The sequence below is a fragment of the Hyperolius riggenbachi genome, chromosome 2 (assembly GCF_040937935.1).
Source record: "Hyperolius riggenbachi isolate aHypRig1 chromosome 2, aHypRig1.pri, whole genome shotgun sequence".
NCBI lineage: Eukaryota > Metazoa > Chordata > Amphibia > Anura > Hyperoliidae > Hyperolius > Hyperolius riggenbachi.
In genome coordinates, this window is record NC_090647.1 from 203,424,413 (window position 1) to 203,446,376 (window position 21,964).

Below are 21,964 nucleotides of genomic sequence, written 5' to 3' on the forward strand. Positions count from 1 at the left end.
CTGGAGGCACCTGTACCTGGCTAACCTATACTGGTGCACCATCCATACCTGGCTACCTATACTGGGGGCAACTATACCAGGCTACCTATACCAGGGCACCACCTATAGTTGAATACCTCAACTGGAGCACCTGTATCTTGCTGGCCTATACTGGGGCACCTGTATCTTGCTGACCTATACTGGGGCACCAGCTATAACCAGGCTACCTATACTGGGGGCATCTACTCCAGGCTACCTATACTGGAGCACTACCTATAGCTGGCTACTTATACTGGGGGAACCTATACCTGGCTACATATACTGGGGCCCCTATGCCTGGATTCCTATACTGGGGGCACCTATACCTGGCTAGGGCAGGGGGATGAGCTGAGACAGAAGGGGACAAGAGGTAACACAGGGGGATAAAAGAGGCACAGGGGGAACAGAGGCGGACAAATGAGGCACAGGGAGAAAAGAGATGAGACGGGAACCTGAGGTCACACAGAGAGATACAAGAGGCGCAAACTGAGGTGAGACAGAGGGGGACAAAAGAGGCACAGGAAGAAAAGAGGGGGACAAAAGAGAAAGGAGAAAGGATAAAAATAGTCCCTATCTCATTTGTTAACCAGGGACTACCTGTATTTTGGCTCCGGCCACAACATGCCACTTTCTTCAATATTGGAGCCATGCACATTTTTCACCGCAGCGGACTTTGTGTATGGACATGGGGGTGGGGTAGCTAGTGGGTGGGCATAGCAACCTGTGGGTGGGCCCTGGGAGGGGGGGGGGGCAGGCCTGATGATGTGTGAGGGGCCCCAAAATTTCTGGTGGCGGCCCTGGGCACTGTATTAATGTAACACACATTTTATACTTGTATATGACTGGGGTACAAGTTATTACCACTGTTTCTCTTGAGTTTCCGAGATAAACACATAGAGAAAAGCCTAGAGGATAATCAGGCCCTAACTGGTGCAATTGCATGGTCCCTAGATGACATGGGGCACCTGTGCCTGTGACTTCTTATAGTGCTATAGATTGCTCTTTGTTGTAGCAGTGTCTTCTATAGCCATCTGTAATCCTTTCAGATGTGCCCTGTAATGCCTTTTATGTCCCCCATAGTTTCCTTGGATACTCCTTGTACTATCCACCTCCATATCCCCTTGTAGTACAAAGCAAGGAAATGAGCAGCACTACTTAAAAACAGACTAGTGCCTACCTGCAAAAGAGTGCAAGCCCCACTTGTGGGGTCGAATACACACCGAGCATACACATGACCTGTCTACCACTGGAGGATGTTGGTTTCCTGTAACAGCTTGCATGCAACCTATTAAGTACTACTCGTCCCTCCCACTGCGAAGAAGTCAATCCTCCATGGGAGGGGCCTAACACTAACTAAATCCTAACCTATGTATATGCATAGCCTGGGTGCGCTATCAAGTAAAATTGAAAAATCGAAAATTGCGCAATAGGTGGATCAGCGCAACACCAGGCCGCCTCCGAATGGCCTCCAATCAGAGATGCGCTGAGCCCCCCCAGGAACTACAAACGCACCTTGAACCCAAACAGAAGCTCTGCATATACACCAAAAGCATGGCTGTTAAGTGGGAGCAGCTGACCAAAAAACGAATTAAATTAGTACATAGCAAGGAAATGAGCAGCGCTACTTAAAAACAGACTAGTACCTACCTACAAAAGAGCGCAAGCCCCACTTGTTTTTAAGTAGCGCTGCTCATTTCCTTGCTATGTACTAATTTAATTCGTTTTTTGGTCAGCTGCTCCCACTTAACAGTCATGCTTTTGGTGTATATGCAGCTAGTACCGTACTACTGCTGAACCGCCCGCTGCCCGGCCTCCCTCAACGCGTCACTCTCCGGACTCCTCCTCCTCAGTCACTCACTTCACAGTGCCGCCCACTGCCAGCCACCCACTACCACCGGACCGGTACTTCCTGAAACTTTTGTATGGGGAAGCGGGCAGAGGGGGGAGCGCTAGCGGAGGGGGTGGGGGGAATTTCCGACCCCCCCACGATCGGGGCATGCTCCCCCCTTATGCCTGCGACCCCATAGGGCCCCCAAAAGCAGGATGTTCGGGGAGTTCGGGGTTCGGCCCGAACATGCTGAACATTGCGGCCATGTTCGGCGAACTTTCCCGAACCCGAACATCCAGGTGTTCGCCCAACACTATTCTATGGCTCCTCTGGGACCATAGCTTGCTGTCACAATCAACACTACTATGACCAATTTTCCATATCTTTGCTGGGTTGTTGTTCCTTCTTGATATTCCTACATAACAGGACCAACATGAGAATGTACAGAAGAACAGCCAGATATTCCTTGCATGATTTTCTGTAAACTTTACAACAATAATAATGCTTCTTACTAATATATTGGTAGCACTAGTAGGTTACTTGGTTTCTCCAAAAATGGTAAATGGTTCAAATACTATCATAGGTAAATTAGATTGTGAACCACATAAGATCTATTCATATGGATTGGTCCATGTCTTCCATAATATGTACAAATAGGGGCATAACTAGAAATCCCCCCACTCCCTCACCTCGGGCTCTCCTCTCAGCAAGCTCCCATCCAGCATTAATTACAATGCGAGCAGCGGTGAACAGCGGGCAGCAACACAAACCTTCATCCGGGGGTCTCTAATCTCTAAGAGCCTCATACTACTTCCTGTTTAAAAGGAAGTACCCTCAGACATTGAGAAAGCAGAACCTCCAGATGGAGGTATGTGTTGCTGCCCGCCGCTGCTCGCACTGTAATTGATGTTGGAGGGGAGGGAGCTAAGCTGGGGGGGGCGTCGCCGATGTCCAATGCTCTCCCCTCATGCTGCAACCCCTCTGGGCCCCCCAAAACAGCTCCCGAGGCTGCATGGCTCGCATCCCCTATTGTTACACCCCTGGCTACAAAAAAAGTTGCCAGTTAAGCATTTGCTATGGTATAGGGATGATTGATATGTTTGTAATTAACTTGGATTTGCATACATTGGATTACTCTACAATGAACAGATATATGTTGCAGATCTCAAAACCATTACCTAGCTAGCCTGTAAGGTGGTCATTTGGCTCTTTTAAATAGAATCTGTACTGTCCGATTTGTACAAAAAAAACCATATCAATCGAGTCACTGTGATCTCTTGGATCCCTCTTTGCCGTTTCCCCCGCTCCTCACCACGTTCCTGGCTTTTAATCACCAGTTTTAGGCAGTGTTTACAAACAAAAAACATGACCGCTAACCAGGAAGTGATGTTTGTGTGTGTGTGTGTGTGTGTGTGCTAATCTAAATATTCTTTATCTTTGCGAAAAACAAAAAACTACTGCAAGAGTAGCCCTGATTTACTAAATTAAATACAGACTGGTAATTGTTTATCACTTGCAATGTCACTGTAATGTGTAGAGAACCTCAGACTTCCATGGATGTCTAAACTCAGTACGCTCATGATCCATGACCAGCTCGAAAGAAAAAAAAATAGGCATTTTATTAAGTGCATGCATATTTCCCTGTTTATCATTGGGCACTGCACTACATCGTAGGCACTGTATGGACATTATTTATTTAAAAAAAAATGCAACAGCCACACAGTTTGAAGCATGGTAAGCACCTTTTTGTAAAATATATGTGCTCATATGTGTTGAATAACAGAACCAGATTGTGTTTCTAAATAAACCAGGCAAAGCAGGTAAAGGGGGTGCTGAGCTGAACAATGCCTTGCTTTGCCTTGCTTTCGACTGAATCAACTAACCCCTGGCACTTTCATCATAAGAGGATAACTTGTATAAGAGGAGGAAAGCTCATTGATGGTCTGATACCATCAATAAGATTGCCTTTAGCAGCCAATTTATTTAGCAAGTGCTCCACGCCAATTTATTTTAGGACTTTTTTATTTCTTATTTGTTACATTTTCTTGCCACTAATTAGTACTGCTGAAATGTGTATTTATGGCCACTTGTCACTAGGGGTTAGTGTGAAACAATAGCAGAGGTCTTCTACTTTCAGTTTCTAAATCTTCTGCTAGCAGAGAGACATCAAAGCATTCCAACAATTTACAGCACAACGAGTTCCGCTGGCTGAGGTCAAAGGCAGTGCACGATCTCAAATGAGATCATTCCTTTGAAGCTGCTAATAGGTTAAGTCCAAAGTCCAAAGCAAATGGCAGCAAATGGCTAACAAATCTGCAATATGATTGGGTATACAAACAGGGGAGGACTGGCCAGGGAGGAAGAGGGGAGATTCCCCCCCCCAGGCTGCCTCTCATTTAATAATTTAGGGCTGGCTGATCCACCAACCGGTTCATAATTATCCAATCGGATGACAATCTGTGCCACCACAAGCATACCCATTTAACAATTTGACTTATTTTGGGTGGAAAGTAGTTTAATGTATCGATGTGCCGATGTGGTCATGAAGTGCAATAACAAACTATGAATGTGATGGAAACCCCAGCCGTTGTCCCTCAAAATGTATTATGTGCCCCACGGTGCCTGTGCATTTAAACTTTACCTGTCCTTGCTGCATTGGCGACCCACATGACTACCGGTATATAGCACTTGGGGTGCGTGTGACGTCATTTGGGCTGGGGTTGCCGTGAAACCGGGCCTCTAGTTTGTGTTTTCCCTCCAGGCCCATAGGTCCCAGTCCTCCCCTGTATACAAATACATGCAGACTTTTACAATCTGGACTTTACCCACATTACAGTGAATCTCTTCTTTCTGTGGCTTTAGTAAATTATGCCTGTTGTGTGTGATACTGAGAATATGTTATTTTTACTTGAAATGTAATTGGCAGAACCCCGTGTGTGGGCATGAAGACAGCAGTACATGTACTGAACTAATAAAGGCCACATTACAAATACATTGTAGCAGCAAAATGAATTTATGTGTGCTGTATGGGGCCTGAAACTCATATACTTTATGTTTACATTTATGTTTTGCCCGCAGAGATCATAACTTGCTGCACACTAGGTTTGTATGTATATAGCTACTGTCGCCCCCTGGTACACAGTAAAACTTGCCATTAAAGCCTGGTGTGGGAAACAAAATAAAGCTTTTTAACTTTTGCCTGAGGTTTATCATTGTGAAATAAGGACCAAAATGTGAAAACATCATACAGTAATATTAGAGCATAGGAACTATTTTTGTAAAGAAGTAAAGTATCTGCAACACATTGCAGACATCTGTCATGTTTTCACAGGTTTCTTGGAGAAGTCATAAAATCTGCATTGGCAAAATACCTGTGTATGTCATCTTGCCACTTTCTGAGAGATATTCTAGTAAGTGTTTTATTGGCAGACGCAAATTAACAAATTTATGAAGTTTTTCTTGCGTAGGAAGGCAAAAACACCAACAAGACTGCATTAAATTAATTTAAAAAATATCTTGCAGTTCAATTCTTAAATAGGAACTCCAGTGAAAATAATGTAATGAAAAAAGTGCTTCATTTTTACAATAATTATGTATAAATGATTAAGTCAGTGTTTGCCCATTGTAAAATATTTTAAATCCCTGATTTATATTTTGACATTTATCACATGGTGACATTTTTACTGCTGGCAAGTGATGTAGCTGCTGCTTGCTGTTTTGGCAGTTGGAAACAGCTGTAAACCGCTATTTCCCACAATGCAACAGGGTTCACAGACAGGAAACTGCCAAGAGTACATACTCAGAACTTCTTTGTGGGAGGGGTTTCACCACAATATCAGCCATACAGCGTTTCCTGATGGTCTGTTTGTGAAAAAGAATAGATTTCTCATGTAAAAGGGGGTATCAGCTACTGATTGGCATAAAGTTCAATTCTTGAGTTTCTCTTTAACCACTTCCCTACCACGCTATTTTGTGCTGATCGGTGCTGCGTGGGCTCTCCAGCCCGCAGCACCGATCAGCTAGCAGCCAGGCCGATCAGACTTCCCCCCTTTTTTCCCCACTAGGGGGATGTCCTGCTGGGGGGGTCTGATCGCCGCCGGCTGCTTGCGCTTGCGGGGGGGGGGCTCTTCAAAGCCCCCCATCCGCAGCGCTTCCTGGCCTCCTTCCCCTTCCCTCCCTCTCCCTCCCCCTGTGAGCGGCGCAGGACGGATTTCCGTCCTGCGCCTGATGGGATAGGCTTTAGCCTATCAGATGCCGGTGATCCCCGGCCAATCAGAGGCCGGGGATCACCGATCTCCTCTACGGCGCTGCTGCGCAGCAGCGCCGTATACATGTAAACACCGGGGAAGGTCTTCCCCGTGTGTTTACATTTACCCTGCGAGCCGCCGATCGGCTCGCAGGGTGTTCACGGAGACACCCTCCGGGAACTGACATGGAACGGCCGCTCGTATCCATGGAATACACTTCAGGATTCAGGGGCGTGTATATACGCTCCGAGAATCCGGAAGTGGTTAAAGGAGCTATATTTAAATATATTAAATACGGAATATGTTGGCTCTTTATAAATAAATAATAATAATAATTTAAAATGCAAACATTCAGAAATTTTTTTTTTTGCTAGAATATTAAATAAACCAAATGCAGCTTATTGAATACAGTAAAAACCCTGTTAACTGGCAATCAAGCCACCTACAGAACCCCCTGGCACTAGACACTGTATGCTTGCATGTGGCATTATGTATGTTATAGGGCAAGAGTTAGCCTCTGCGTGGCGTATGTGACTATGCAGCACAATACATTTTTATTTAAACTCAGTTATTTTGCTTATCTGGAAGATTGTGTACACGTTTAGTAACAGAAAGTTAAATATTACTGCTTTCACAGCCATTAGTCTGCTCTTTTGCAATCAGTGCTGAAACAGGATAAATTAAAAATGGAAGAAAGATATCTGTAGGATTTGTATAAGGTATAAGCAGTAGGAATGAGCAAGTACAGTTTAGCAAGAAGCCAAACTGTAACTCTTTTGTCTGCGGAGGTGGCCGCCACAAAGAAGGTACGTTTTCCTGAAAGCCTGCCTCTTGCCATGGTGGTCCACACTGCACTTCATTCTCTCGATACTTCCTGCGTCACAGATGGACTGTAAAGCAAGAAATATGGGGAGGATACAGTGCTGCAGTAAGGGGCAGACTTCCAGGTAATATTGGCCCTATCTGCAGCAGCCCCCTCCTTGGACATGATAGGGTACAGTTTTACTTCTCACAAAACTTTTTTCTTGCTCATCGCTAATGACCAGTTGATGAGGCTAATGACCAGTTGATGAGTATATGGAAAAATGTGCAAGTTTTCACAAAACAATATTCATCTTTATTCAATAATGTAGCTGCTGATTACATTGACTGCTGCAGATAAATACTGCACATTTCTATTCGGGCTGATGACACAGCAATACTAAAATTTATAAATCATGTTAAATGTCACTATGTCATTTTACTTCTCCTCCCTGCACATTGCAAGTCATAGTTACATAGTTATTTGGGTTGAAAAAAGACATACGTCCTTTGAGTCCAACCAGAAAATACAATTCAACCAGAAGTAATTTAAGCCATGTTTATAAATCAGCAACAGTTAAAGAGACTCCGTAACAAAAATTGCATCCTGTTTTTTATCATCCTACAAGTTCCAAAAGCTATTCTAATGTGTTCTGGCTTACTGCAGCACGTTCTACTATCACCATCTCTGTAATAAATCAACTTATCTCTCTCTTGTCAGACTTGTCAGCCTGTGTCTGGAAGGCTGCCAAGTTCTTCAGTGTTGTGGTTCTGTGATGCATCTCCCCCCTCCAGGCCTCTCTCTGCACCCTGCCTGTGTATTATTTAGATTAGGGCAGCTTCTCTCTTATCTTTTACAAGCTGGATAAATCCTCCTCTGAGCTGGCTGGGCTTTCACATACTGAGGAATTACATACAGGCAGAGCTGTCTGCACTCTGCAGGAAGAAACAGCCTGACACTTCAGTGGAAGATAGCTGCAGGGGGAAAGAAACACACAAATGATCTCTTGAGATTCAAAAGGAAGGGTGTATACAGCCTGCTTGTGTATGAATGTATTTTCTATGTGTGGACATACTGTACATCAACCTACTTCCTGTTTTGGTGGCCATTTTGTTTGTTTATAAACAAACTTTTTAAAACTGTTTTTAACCACTTTTAATGCGGCGAGGAGCGGTGAAATTGTGACAGAGGGTAATAGGAGATGTCCCCTAACGCACTAGTATGTTTACTTTTGTGCGATTTTAACAATACAGATTCTCTTTAACAGTGGATACATATCCAGTGAAAAAACATATCTTTCCTTTTCTGTGCAGTTGAAAACTGGTCTCTAAGATGTAATGACTTGCTAGTTGCTAACATATAACAGACCAAGATGGGGTACCCTGACATTTTCTCATTCTGCCTGCTACATAAAACATATTTCATTCATTGATATGTATCCAAAGAGTGATCTTGTAGCCCCAACTTTAGAAATGAAAGCTGAGATGAATAGTAAAACTTAGACTTGTGACACAATTTTACAGCATGGCCATACTCGTGATGAGAATATACAGACTCATAAATCCAACTAGCAAATAGCTATTTAAAACTGATTACATTTGATTAGCGCAAGCTATGGACCAATGATTTCTGAAGTGTCAAACTTATCAAGTGCATCTAAAATTAATACTTTAAACACTGTGGTTGGTTGTCTTGTGTTCTTGGTTTTATTTTTCAGAATTGCTATTAGTGTTGTGCTATTTTAAACTATAAGATGGAGTTCAGTAATTACTTACTATAGTAATTACAGTGGACTTCAATTTATCTTGCTTGTGGCAGTTTTCTTTCCACTCTGACTCTGTTGTAAACCATATTTAGAGTAAAATATCCTAGCCCAGAAATGAATGTCAAATGTTACCCAGTAAACGGAGGAGAAATATACCTATACAAAGTCATTATTTTTAATAAAAAAAAAATATTGTAGAAGGCAACATATTCATTAAAGCCTTTATCAGTTGACACTATTAGCACAGTTCAATGCACAGTTATCACACTCAGTGAAAGTAGTGGCTGGATAGTCTGGATAGTGTAGTGGTTAAGGGCTCTGCCTCTGACACAGGAGACCTGGGTTCGAATCTCGGCTTTGCCTGTTCAGTAAGCCAGCACCAATTCAGTAGGAGACCTTGGGCAAGACTCCCTAACACTGCTACTGCCTATAGAGCGCGTCCTAGTGGCTGCAGCTCTGGCGCTTTGAGTCCGCCAGGAGAAAAGCGCAATATAAATGTTCTGTGTCTGTAGTAATCTATTGCTTGGGATTATATCTTCAATATAAACAGAGAAAATTGAGCTGGATGGCCTGTCATGTTGTTTCCCATGAGTTTTCTGGCTGCATTGTCACATGATTACATATGGGTTAATTTGGCAAATAATGTGTGCTAGTTGAAATTAGAACTATGTTTCTAAAACAGTATCTACACATATTCTATACTGTCTATAAGCTCAAGTTGCACTTCTTTGCAAGCACAGTAATTTCCTGCTTCCATGCTTAAACAACTAGCTGCACAGAGCAGGATCTTTTGTTTCTAATTTTATACACGTACACTAATTATGAAATTAAAGGGAACCTAAAGTGAATGTAATGTGGCTAGTTAAACTTACCTTGGGCTACTTCCTGCCCTCCTGGTCCCTTGCCATTGTTCTGCTCTGTTCCTTTATGCAGCTGTGTCTCTCTGAATGCTGCATGCATGGCCCTGGGCTGTGTACCTCCTCAATTGAGATCATGTGGCTAGGAGCAGAGCCTAACAATAGATCCTGTAAGGGATGCATCCACAGGGGGGCCCAGAAGCCACAGGGGGCCCATCCTGAGAGACTGACAACTAAGTGGCAAGGAGAGGAAAAAACTTTCTTCTCTCTGCACAGTTGTTCTAATGAGTGCATCGGTTCAGCCACTGATAAGGAATCATACAAAGTTTTGCAGACAAAGATATGTTGACAGTCCCTATTCAGTGTGCAGCAGGCTCTTCTGTACAACGCCCAGCCCCCAACCTCCCTACCCCTCCCCAAATTCTCTGTCCTGGCAGGAGGGGGCCCCATCCAAAGTTTTGCAGGGGGGCCCAGTGATTCCTAGTTATGCCCCTGGCTAAGAGTGTTCTGTGCTTGCACATTTTGTAAAAAGCGCTATTGAGCATGTGCCAAATGATCCCAGCAACTGACCCATGACTAACCCAATCAGCCAGCTTTTGGAGGGGCACAGTATCTGAATGGAACAAAGTAGAATGACAGAGAGGGATCAAGAGGGCTACAGGCAGCTAGAAGAATCTCCAGGTAAGTTAAACTGACCACCTTACTTTCATGTTAGCTTCCCTTTAAACTAAGGCCCCGTTCACACTTGCGGTTTTGCGAAAACCGCACCGGATGTCCGGACCGCACCGGAGCCGGATCGGACCTGAACCGTACGGTTCCTGTCCGGATCCGGTCCGGATCCGGTCCGGTTGCATACGGTTTCCGTGCGGTATGAACACGGTTGCGGTCCGGATCCGGATTCTTAAAGAGATAACAACCTGTATAAATACCTGGGGTTCTGGGAGGTCAGCAGAAGCTCTGGGGTCATTGTTGGAGACAGCTGGACGTGTGGAGACCATCCTTGGATACAGAGACAGCAGTTGGGACCATGGATCCAGTCATTTTTTACGCTTATTACCTGGGAATTCTCTCCTTCCTGTTGTTTACCTACTACTATGTGGGGAGAAGGCGTGCTCCTCGCAGGAGATGGTGGGTGCACCCTCTACTAGCCAGGAGGCAGAGGAAGGGAGAGTTCCAGGCCCTCTACCGGGACCTCAGACGACACCCACAGAAGTTCTACAGCTACACTCGGATTTCTATTCCCCTGTAAGTATATAGGCCTAAATACACCAACCCCCACCATTCCTAAACACCACACCCTCACCCCCACAACACCTCATCCCTGTATACCTAGCTAAACACACCACCCTGACCCCCACACCCCTGTATACCTAGCTATACACTACACCCGCACCCTCCACAACACTCCCAAACCTCTGTAAACACACCTCCCCCATCCTCCACCCAACACCTTGTCCCACAACATACTTTACAGCTTCTTCCTTTACATCTCCTGACAGGTTTGATACCCTTTTGGAGATGGTGAAGGATGACCTTAGGAAGAAGGATACCACGTTCAGGAGAGCAGTCACACCACAAGAACAACTACTCATCACACTGAGGTATGTAAAAACAAATTTTTTTATTGCAAAAACAACCACTTTCCAACATGGAAACATTCTTCCAACATGGAAGACAAAAAAATAACATATCTATGGTATAGCCCGGTCAGTTTTAAGGAACACCAACCACCAACTTTGTGCTGGAAGAGTTGCAGGGCATAGCTGCCCAAGTGTCTTTCGGGGACACCAGGCCCTAATAAATTGAAGTGCTTCAAAAACCTAACCACTGGCACAGGACCCTCTGAGCCATGGATGAAGGACACAGGTCAGTGAAAAGGCTAGGCCTCTCACCGACCAGTGTAGGTGTCCTTCATCCATGGTTTCAAGGGTCTTGTGCAAGTGGTTAGGAACAAGAACAAAGTGAGGAGCAAGAGGAACCGATGGCAGAGGTGCATGACTACAGGTGCAGTGCAACAGGCACAAGGTTGTGACCCAGGTAGTGTCTTTCGGGGACACCAGGCCCTAAAATTGAAGTGCTTTAAAAACCTAACCACTGGCACATGACCCTCTGAGCCATGGATGAAGGACACAGGTCAGTGAAAAGGCTAGGCCTCTCACCGACCAGTCAAGGTGTCCTTCATCCATGGTTCAAAGGGTCTTGTGCAAGTGGTTAGGAACAAGAACAAAGTGAGGAGCAAGAGGAACCGATGGCAGAGGTGCATGACTACAGGTGCAGTGCAACAGGCACAAGGTTGTGACCCAGGTAGTGTCTTTCGGGGACACCAGGCCCTAAAATTGAAGTGCTTTAAAAACCTAACCACTGGCACATGACCCTCTGAGCCATGGATGAAGGACACAGGTCAGTGAAAAGGCTAGGCCTCTCACCGACCAGTCAAGGTGTCCTTCATCCATGGCTCCAAGGGTCTTGTGCAAGTGATTAGGAACAAGAACAAAGTGAGGAGCAAGAGGAACCGATGGCAGAGGAGCAGGACTACAGGTAGTGTCTTTTGGGGACAAAAGGCCATAAATTATTAGTGCTTCAAAAACCTAACCACTGGCACATGACCCTCTGAGCCATGGATGAAGGACACAGGTCAGTGAAAAGGCTAGGCCTCTCACCGACCAGTCAAGGTGTCCTTCATCCATGGCTCCAAGGGTCTTGTGCAAGTGATTAGGAACAAGAACAAAGTGAGGAGCAAGAGGAACCGATGGCAGAGGAGCAGGACTACAGGTAGTGTCTTTTGGGGACAAAAGGCCATAAATTATTAGTGCTTCAAAAACCTAACCACTGGCACATGACCCTCTGAGCCATGGATGAAGGACACAGGTCAGTGAAAAGGCTAGGCCTCTCACCGACCAGTCAAGGTGTCCTTCATCCATGGCTCCAAGGGTCTTGTGCAAGTGATTAGGAACAAGAACAAAGTGAGGAGCAAGAGGAACCGATGGCAGAGGAGCAGGACTACAGGTAGTGTCTTTTGGGGACAAAAGGCCATAAATTATTAGTGCTTCAAAAACCTAACCACTGGCACATGACCCTCTGAGCCATGGATGAAGGACACAGGTCAGTGAAAAGGCTAGGCCTCTCACCGACCAGTCAAGGTGTCCTTCATCCATGGTTCAAAGGGTCTTGTGCAAGTGGTTAGGAACAAGAACAAAGTGAGGAGCAAGAGGAACCGATGGCAGAGGAGCAGGACTACAGGTAGTGTCTTTCGGGGACACCAGGCCCTAAATTATTAGTGCTTCTAAAACCTAACCACTGGCACAGGACCCTCTGAGCCATGGATGAAGGACACAGGTCAGTGAAAAGGCTAGGCCTCTCACCGACCAGTCAAGGTGTCCTTCATCCATGGTTCAAAGGGTCTTGTGCAAGTGGTTAGGAACAAGAACAAAGTGAGGAGCAAGAGGAACCGATGGCAGAGGAGCAGGACTACAGGTAGTGTCTTTCGGGGACACCAGGCCCTAAATTATTAGTGCTTCAAAAACCTAACCACTGGCACAGGACCCTCTGAGCCATGGATGAAGGACACAGGTCAGTGAAAAGGCTAGGCCTCTCACCGACCAGTGAAGGTATCTTTCACCCATGGCTCCAAGGGTCTTCTGCAAGTGATTAGGAACAACAAAGTAAGGAACAAGAGGAATCAAAGGCACAGGTGCAGGACTACAGGTGCAGTGCAACAGGCACAAGGTTGTGACCCAGGTAGTGTCTTTCGGGGACACCAGGCCCTAAATTATTAGTGCTTCTAAAACCTAACCACTGGCACAGGACCCTCTGAGCCATGGATGAAGGACACAGGTCAGTGAAAAGGCTAGGCCTCTCACCGACCAGTGAAGGTGTCCTTCACCCATGGCTCCAAGGGTCTTGTGCAAGTGATTAGGAACAACAAAGTAAGGAACAAGAGGAATCAAAGGCACAGGTGCAGGACTACAGGTGCAGTGCAACAGGCACAAGGTTGTGACCCAGGTAGTGTCTTTCGGGGACACCAGGCCCTAAAGTTCAAGTCCAGCAAAACCAAAAGTTCCCTGACATGGTCATCTGAACACCTCTGAACCTTGGTTGAAGGAGATGGGGCAGGGAAAAGGTTGGGCTAAAAAGCCCTGTGATGGTATCCTTCCTCCGAGGATCGGAGGTATTCAGAGGAGCATGTCCAGGAACAATTTGACTTTTTTTTTCAAATTGTATCGGCACCACTACTAGAAAAGGTGGGAGTTGCTGCCTGGAAATCTGGACTCTCTTGGGTGCTGGTCGTGGATGAGCTGGACCCTGACAGCGGTGGCCCATATTGACTGCCTCTGTAGCCGGTGTACATCTGTGATGATTGCCAGGTGGGCACCGCTGTTGGTTGTGGGGGTCTAAAAATTGGTGGTTGCAATAATGGCGTGTCCATGTGCTGTTTGATCACCTCCAGCAAAGTGGAATGGCACGCCATCAAGTTTTGGGAAGGCACCTTTTCCAAATATGGTATTAGAGACATCACAGTGTGAAAACACGGGTGTGCCTGCAATTTCAGTAGTTCCTTGCTTTGTTGATGCATTTGCTGCATCATGTTCTGCAGCTGGCCCACCGACTGATGATGCTGCGCACGCAGTTGGTCGATTTCTCCTCTGTGCATCTCATGCATCATTTTAAGCTCGTCCCTGTAGTGCCCATGTACAGCGTCGAGCTCACATTGCAGTGAAGTGATGTGGGACTTGTACTGCTCCATGATATGGCCCCTGTCCTCATCTTGCAACTGCCGGGTTATGAGAGTTTGGTGGCTCTGAAGAATCCCGAGAAGTCCGGAGACAGCCCCGGACATCTCGGACTCTGTCTCTCTCCTTGTTGGGGGGAGGGTACCTCGACGCCTCACTGGTGTGGTGGTCCTCACTGGTGGTGTGGCAGCATCTTCCCGTCCTCTGGCCTGTGTCGGGGTTGCCCTGCGCGCTGGTTGTGCTGCAGTCTCTCGGTGCTCCTCACTTTGTTCTTGTTCCCCGGGAGCTTCCATAGCGGTCGATTGTGGAGGTGCAGCTTCATCCACACTCGGTCCTGCAACCTCAACATCCAAGCTCTCTTCTCCCAAGTCATCATCAAAGGAGAGAGCTGGGATAGCTAAGGACTCCCTCCTCCTACTCCTCTCCTCGGGGACATAGGTTACATCGGCGACGTCATCATCCACCAAGCTCTCCTCACTGCTGAACCGTGCCTCCTGGGTCGGTTCCTCTTGCTCCAAATTGTCTTCAGTCCTGTAGATAAAAACAATATTTATTGGTGTGCCAAACAGCATGTGGCGTCAATTCACAGAGCAAGCAAACACTAGCAAACACTTTATCAACCGTTTCTACCAAACATTTGATAAAGCTTGTGAGAAAAGTTCGCTAGCCATGGGAATTGAGGCCAGTTTATAGCAATACATGGCCGAAGTCATGGTAGTTGTCTGCTAAAATGAGCTCTCAGTTCCTGCCCACAGTAGTGGTACTTACAGTCTAGGTTCCAGGCTTGCATTGATGAAAGACAATTGCTTGGCAAATTGGTAGTCTTTTTGTCGCTTTCCCCCGCCACTGCCACTTCGTTCGGCAAGTTTTTTCTTCCGTAGCCATTTCACGTATGCATCACGTATATTGCGCCACCTTGTCTTGAACCTTTCTCCTGTAACGACATGAAAAATTGATTTCGATTATTTCTCTTGTAGGTACATCGCAACTGGACAAACATATACATCGCTACATGTCACATTTCGTATTGGGAAGAGCACGGTGGCAGGCATCGTCATGAGGACTTCGAGGATCCTTTGGACGCGACTGAGGGCCAGATACATGCCTGTGCCGGACACCACGAAATGGGAGGAGATCGCCCAGGGCTTCTGGACCGAGTGCAATTTTCCTAATTGTGTTGGCGCACTGGATGGGAAACACATCCGGATTCAGAAACCCGTGGGGAGTGGCAGCCATTATTTCAACTATAAAAAATACTTCAGCATTGTTCTAATGGCAGTGGCAGATGCGGACTACAAGTTTGTGTACGTGGACGTGGGGTCGTACGGTAGTTCCAATGACTCTGGAATTTTCCAGCGTACGACCCTTTGCCGGCTGATGGAGGAAGGCAGACTGCGTCTCCCCCGTGACAGACCCTGGCCTGGGACAAGGGCACCGGCCTACCCCTATGTGTTTGTGGGGGACGAGGCCTTCGCCCTGTCCGACCATGTAATGCGTCCGTACTAGTGTTGGGCGAACATCTAGATGTTCGGGTTCGGGCCGAACAGGCCGAACATGGCCGCGATGTTCGGGTGTTCGACCCGAACTCCGAACATAATGGAAGTCAATGGGGACCCGAACTTTTGTGCTTTGTAAAGCCTCCTTACATGCTACATACCCCAAATTTACAGGGTATGTGCACCTTGGGAGTGGGTACAAGAGGGAAAAAAATTTAGCAAAAAGAGCTTATAGTTTTTGAGAAAATTGATTGTAAAGTTTCAAAGGAAAAATTGTCTTTTAAATGCTGAAAATGTCATGTTTCTTTGCACAGGTAACATGGTTTTTACCGCCAGGCAGTCATAAATGTAATAAAGAGAAGAGGTTCCATAAACAGGGACCGGTAACGCTAACCCAGCAGCAGCAGCAGCACACGTGATGGAACAGGAGGAGGCGCAGGAGGAGAAGGCCACGCTTTTTGAGACACAACAACCCAGGCCTTGCATGAGGACAAGAAGCGTGCGGATAGCATGCTTTTTACCGCCATGCAGTCATAAATGTAATAAAGATAAGAGGTTCAATAAACAGGGACCGGTAACGCTAACCCAGCAGCAGCAGCAGCACACGTGATGGAACAGGAGGAGGCGCAGGAGGAGAAGGCCACGCTTTTTGAGACACAACAACCCAGGCCTTGCATGAGGACAAGAAGCGTGCGGATATAGCAGCAATGCTTTTTGCCGCCATGCAGTCATAAATGTAATAAAGAGAAGAGGCTCAATAAACAGGGACCGGTAACGCTAACCCAGCAGCAGCAGCAGCACAGAGCACACGTGACGGAACAGGAGGAGGCGCAGGAGGAGAAGGCCACGCTTTGAGACACAACAACCCAGGCCTTGCATGAGGACAAGAAGCGTGCAGATAGCATGCTTTTTACCGCCATGCAGTCATAAATGTAATAAAGATAAGAGGTTCAATAAACAGGGACCGGTAACGCTAACCCAGCAGCAGCAGCAGCAGCACAGAGCACACATGATGGAACAGGAGGAGGCGCAGGAGGAGAAGGCTACGCTTTGAGACACAACAACCCAGGCCTTGCATGAGGACAAGAAGCGTGCGGATATAGCAATGCTTTTTGCCGCCATGCAGTCATAAATGTAATACAGATGAGAGGTTCAATAAACAGGGACCGGTAACGCTAACCCAGCAGCAGCAGCACAGAGCACACGTGATGGAACAGGAGGAGGCGCAGGAGGAGAAGGCCACGCTTTTTGAGACGCAACCCAGGCCTTGCATGAGGACAAAAAGCGTGCGGATATAGCAATGCTTTTTGCCGCCATGCAGTCATAAATGTAATACAGATGAGAGGTTCAATAAACAGGGACCGGTAACGCTAACCCAGCAGCAGCAGCAGCACAGAGCACACGTGATGGAACAGGAGGAGGCGCAGGAGGAGAAGGCCACGCTTTTTGAGACGCAACCCAGGCCTTGCATGAGGACAAAAAGCGTGCGGATATAGCAATGCTTTTTGCCGCCATGCAGTCATAAATGTAATACAGATGAGAGGTTCCATAAACAGGGACCGGAAACGCTAACCCAGCAGCAGCAGCACACGTGATGGAACAGGAGCAGGCGCAGGAGGAGAAGGCCATGCTTTTTGAGACACAACAACCCAGGCCTTGCATGAGGACAAAAAGCGTGCGGATATAGCAGCAATGCTTTTTGCCGCCATGCAGTCATAAATGTAATACAGATGAGAGGTTCAATAAACAGGGACCGGAAACGCTAAACCATCCCAGATGTTCATTGGTCATGTTACTTGGTTGGGGTCCTGGAGTGTTGCGTAGTCATTTCCAATCCAGGATTGATTCATTTTAATTTGAGTCAGACGGTCTGCATTTTCTGTGGAGAGGCGGATACGTGAACCTTGCAGGCAACGGCATTCTTCAAGCTTCGGGTTATTTTGCTGACCACGTGCTCATGCAACTCAGGCACTGCAGAGCGCGCAAAGTGGTAGCGGCTGGGAACCACGTAACGTGGGATGGCCACTGACATCATGCCCTTGAAGCTGTTTGTCTCCACCACTCGATATGGCAGCATTTCGCAGGCCAGAAGCTTGGCTATGCTGGCTCTTACTGCCACGGCCCGGGGGTCATTTGCTGGCAATTTCCTCTTGCGCTCAAACATCTCCGAGACAGACAACTGAACCGTAGGGCTGCACAACGAAGGGCTGTTGGTTGTTGTGTTTGATGAACACTGGGAGACCTCAAGAGCACTACTCCGGAAAGTGACAGTGTCAGCGTCATCTGATTTTTTGGAATGTTTTGAACCACGCAATGGCTGGGCTACTGCTGCTGCTGAGGCGGGTCTGGTGGTGAGTCTGGTGAACCCAAGGGAGGCAGTGTTGCTGGTGGTACCCTGTCCTGCCGCGTTTGCCCACAGAGTGGGATGTTTGGATAGCATGTGGCGGCTCATGCTGGTGGTGGAGAGGTTGTTAATACTTTTCCCCCTGCTCAGGCGGGTCTTGCACACCTTGCAAATCGCCATGGTAACATCCTCAGTGCAGTCTTCAAAGAAAGCCCAGAATTTGGAGCACCTGCCTTGCTGGCGATTTCTGTTTGCGCCTCTTTTGCCTCTCACTTGAACTTCCACGCTTGTGGTGCCTGAAATTGCGCGCCGCCTACCTTGTGGCACAAGGCGAACTCGTGCAGCAGTGGGTTCTTCAACAGACTCATCTGTGCTGCTGCTACGACGGCGATGTTCTCGTTCACAAACAAAATCTGGGTCTATGTCCACATTGTCCATACCCTCCTCTTCCATCTCCTCAAACTCGTCATATGTCATTGTGGGGGGCCGCCGCCGTGGAGTACAGCTCCCCAGCACAACCGTCAGGGGAAACACCTCTTCCCTTGCCCCTCCCTCTTTCACCGGATTTCTTCCTCATTTCACTTATCCTTACAGTACACGCTGACTGGCAGCAGTACAGTGGCAGTACAGAAATGCTATACAGTGGTGGGTGAGCGGTGTACCACTATTGCCAGCAGCGACACAGAGCACAATGCTATACAGTGGCGGGTGAGCGGTGTACTACTGTTCCCAGCAGACAAAGAGTGGCAGTAAACACAATGCTATATAGTGTGGCTGAGCCGTGTACACAGAGTGGCAGTAAACACAATGCTATATAGTCTGCTATATAGTCACCCCGAACGGGGTGATGTTCTGCAGCACCCGAACAGTGGCGAACACTGTTCGCCCAACACTACTGGGAACGCAGATTTTAGTACCTAAACACACGATACAACATGTTTTCCGGGGTCGGACTCTGAGGCACATACAGATGGTCCCGATCATCATCCTCATCATACAACTCTTCTCCTGAGTCTGACCCACCCACCACCTCTGCCACCCCAACATCCCCAGACACAGTCACAGACCCCTCATCGTCCTCAACATTAACTTGGGATGCTGGCCTGAGCCCGACCTCCTCCTCCACATCAGGCCCCATCATCCCCTCAATGGCAGCCCTCATTAATCGCTCTGGCGCCGGACCGATGGACACAACGTTCTCCTCCGGGGAGGGCTGCTGCTGACCACTGGCTGCTGGGGTGGATGTTATAGCTTGCGTGGGGCGTTGGCTGTTGCTGTTGTTGGGAGTGCTGCTCACAGCGGAGGTCTCTGAGGAACTCATGGTGAGCTCATATAGTGGTTGACGGTGAGTGGAGTATTACTGATCCCAGCAATATACACACTGACTGGCAGAGTACGCAATGCTATATAGTCTGGCTGAGCCGTGTACACAGAGTGGCAGTGAACAATGCTATATAGTCTGGCTGAGCGGTGTACACAGAGTGGCAGTACACACAATGCTATATAGTCTGGCTGAGCCATGTACACAGAGTGGCAGTAAACAATGGTATATAGTCTGGCTGAGCGGTGTACACAGAGTGTCAGTAAACAATGGTATATAGTCTGGCTGAGCGGTGTACACAGAGTGTCAGTAAACAATGGTATATAGTCTGGCTGAGCGGTGTACACAGAGTGTCAGTAAACAATGGTATATAGTCTGGCTGAGCGGTGTACACCGAGTGTCAGTAAACAATGGTATATAGTCTGGCTGAGCGGTGTACACAGAGTGTCAGTAAACAATGGTATATAGTCTGGCTGAGCGGTGTACACAGAGTGTCAGTAAACAATGGTATATAGTCTGGCTGAGCGGTGTACACAGAGTGTCAGTAAACAATGGTATATAGTCTGGCTGAGCGGTGTACACAGAGTGTCAGTAAACAATGGTATATAGTCTGGCTGAGCGGTGTACACAGAGTGTCAGTAAACAATGGTATATAGTCTGGCTGAGCGGTGTACACCGAGTGTCAGTAAACAATGGTATATAGTCTGGCTGAGCGGTGTACACAGAGTGTCAGTAAACAATGGTATATAGTCTGGCTGAGCGGTGTACACAGAGTGTCAGTAAACAATGGTATATAGTCTGGCTGAGCGGTGTACACAGAGTGTCAGTAAACAATGGTATATAGTCTGGCTGAGCGGTGTACACAGAGTGTCAGTAAACAATGGTATATAGTCTGGCTGAGCGGTGTACACAGAGTGTCAGTAAACAATGGTATATAGTCTGGCTGAGCGGTGTACACAGAGTGGCAGTACACACAATGCTATATAGTCTGGCTGAGCGGTGTACACAGAGTGGCAGTACACACAATGCTATAGAGTCTGGCTGAGCGGTGTACACAGAGTGGCAGTACACACAATGCTATGTAGTCTGGCTGAGCGGTGTACACAGAGTGGCAGTAAACACAATGCTATATATAGCGTGGCTGAGCGAGGTGCACAGTGGCAGTACACACAATGCTATATAGTCAGGCTGAGCCGTGTACACAGAGTGGCAGTACACACAATGCTATATAGTGTGGCTGAGCGAGCGGTGTACTACTATTCCCAGCAGACACAGAACAGTAAACACAATGCTATATAGTGTGGGTGAGCGAGCGGTGTACCACTATTCCCAGCAGACACAGAACAGTAAACAGAATGCTATATAGTGTGGCTGAACGAGCGGTGTACCACTATTCCCAGCAGACACAGAACAGTAAACAGAATGCTATATAGTGTGGCTGAGCGAGCGGTGTACCACTATTCCCAGCAGACACAGAACAGTGAACAGAATGCTATATAGTGTGGCTGAGCGAGCGGTGTACTACTATTCCCAGCAGACACAGAACAGTAAACAGAATGCTATATAGTGTGGCTGAGCGAGGTACACAGAGTGGCAGTAAACAGAATGCTATATAGTGTGGCTGAGCGAGCGGTGTACTACTGTTCCCAGCAGCGACACACAATGACTGGGGGGGACCCTGGCTAGCGTGGCTGGAGAGCGAACTACCCTGCCTGCCTACCCAAAGCTAAACCCACAGAGAAATGGCGGAGATATGACGTGGTTCGGGTATTTATTTACCCGAACCACGTGACCGTTCGGCCAATCAGAGCGCGTTCGGGCCCGAACCACGTGACCCGTTCGGCCAATCACAGCGCTAGCCGAACGTTCGGGGAACGTTCGGCCATGCGCTCTTAGTTCGGCCATGTGGCCGAACGGTTTGGCCGAGCACCGTCAGGTGTTCGGCCGAACTCGAACATCACCCGAACAGGGTGATGTTCTGCAGAACCCGAACAGTGGCGAACACTGTTCGCCCATCACTAGTCCGTACTCAGACAGGGGACTTGATGCCAGCCAGCTACACTTCAATGCTCGGTTGAGCCGTGCAAGGAGAATGGTGGAGTGCACATTTGGGATCCTGGTGTCAAAGTGGAGGGTGTTCCACACGCCCATGCTGCTGAAACCGGGCAACGCAGTTGTCGTGGTGAAGGCAGCATGCATCCTCCACAACTTTGTGCGGCAGGAGGAAAGAGAGACTCCGGAACCCCCGAATGTGCTTCCACTAATGCCCCTGCGGAGGTATGCAACCAGGCCAAGGGTAGTGTCACTGCGGAACAGGGACCAACTGAGACTTTATTTTACCACACCACCAGGACGAGGGTGAATGTTTGGTTTTTAATATGTTTTGTTGAAATGTGTTTATTTTGGAGTTTCAAGTTTTTAAGTGATTTTAAATGTCTTAATTTTTTACAATAAATTGATGTTTAATAATTGGTCATTGTGTATGTTTTATGTGCACAGGTGGGGTACATCACAGGTGGGTGGGAGACATCACAGGTGGGTGGGATACATCACAGG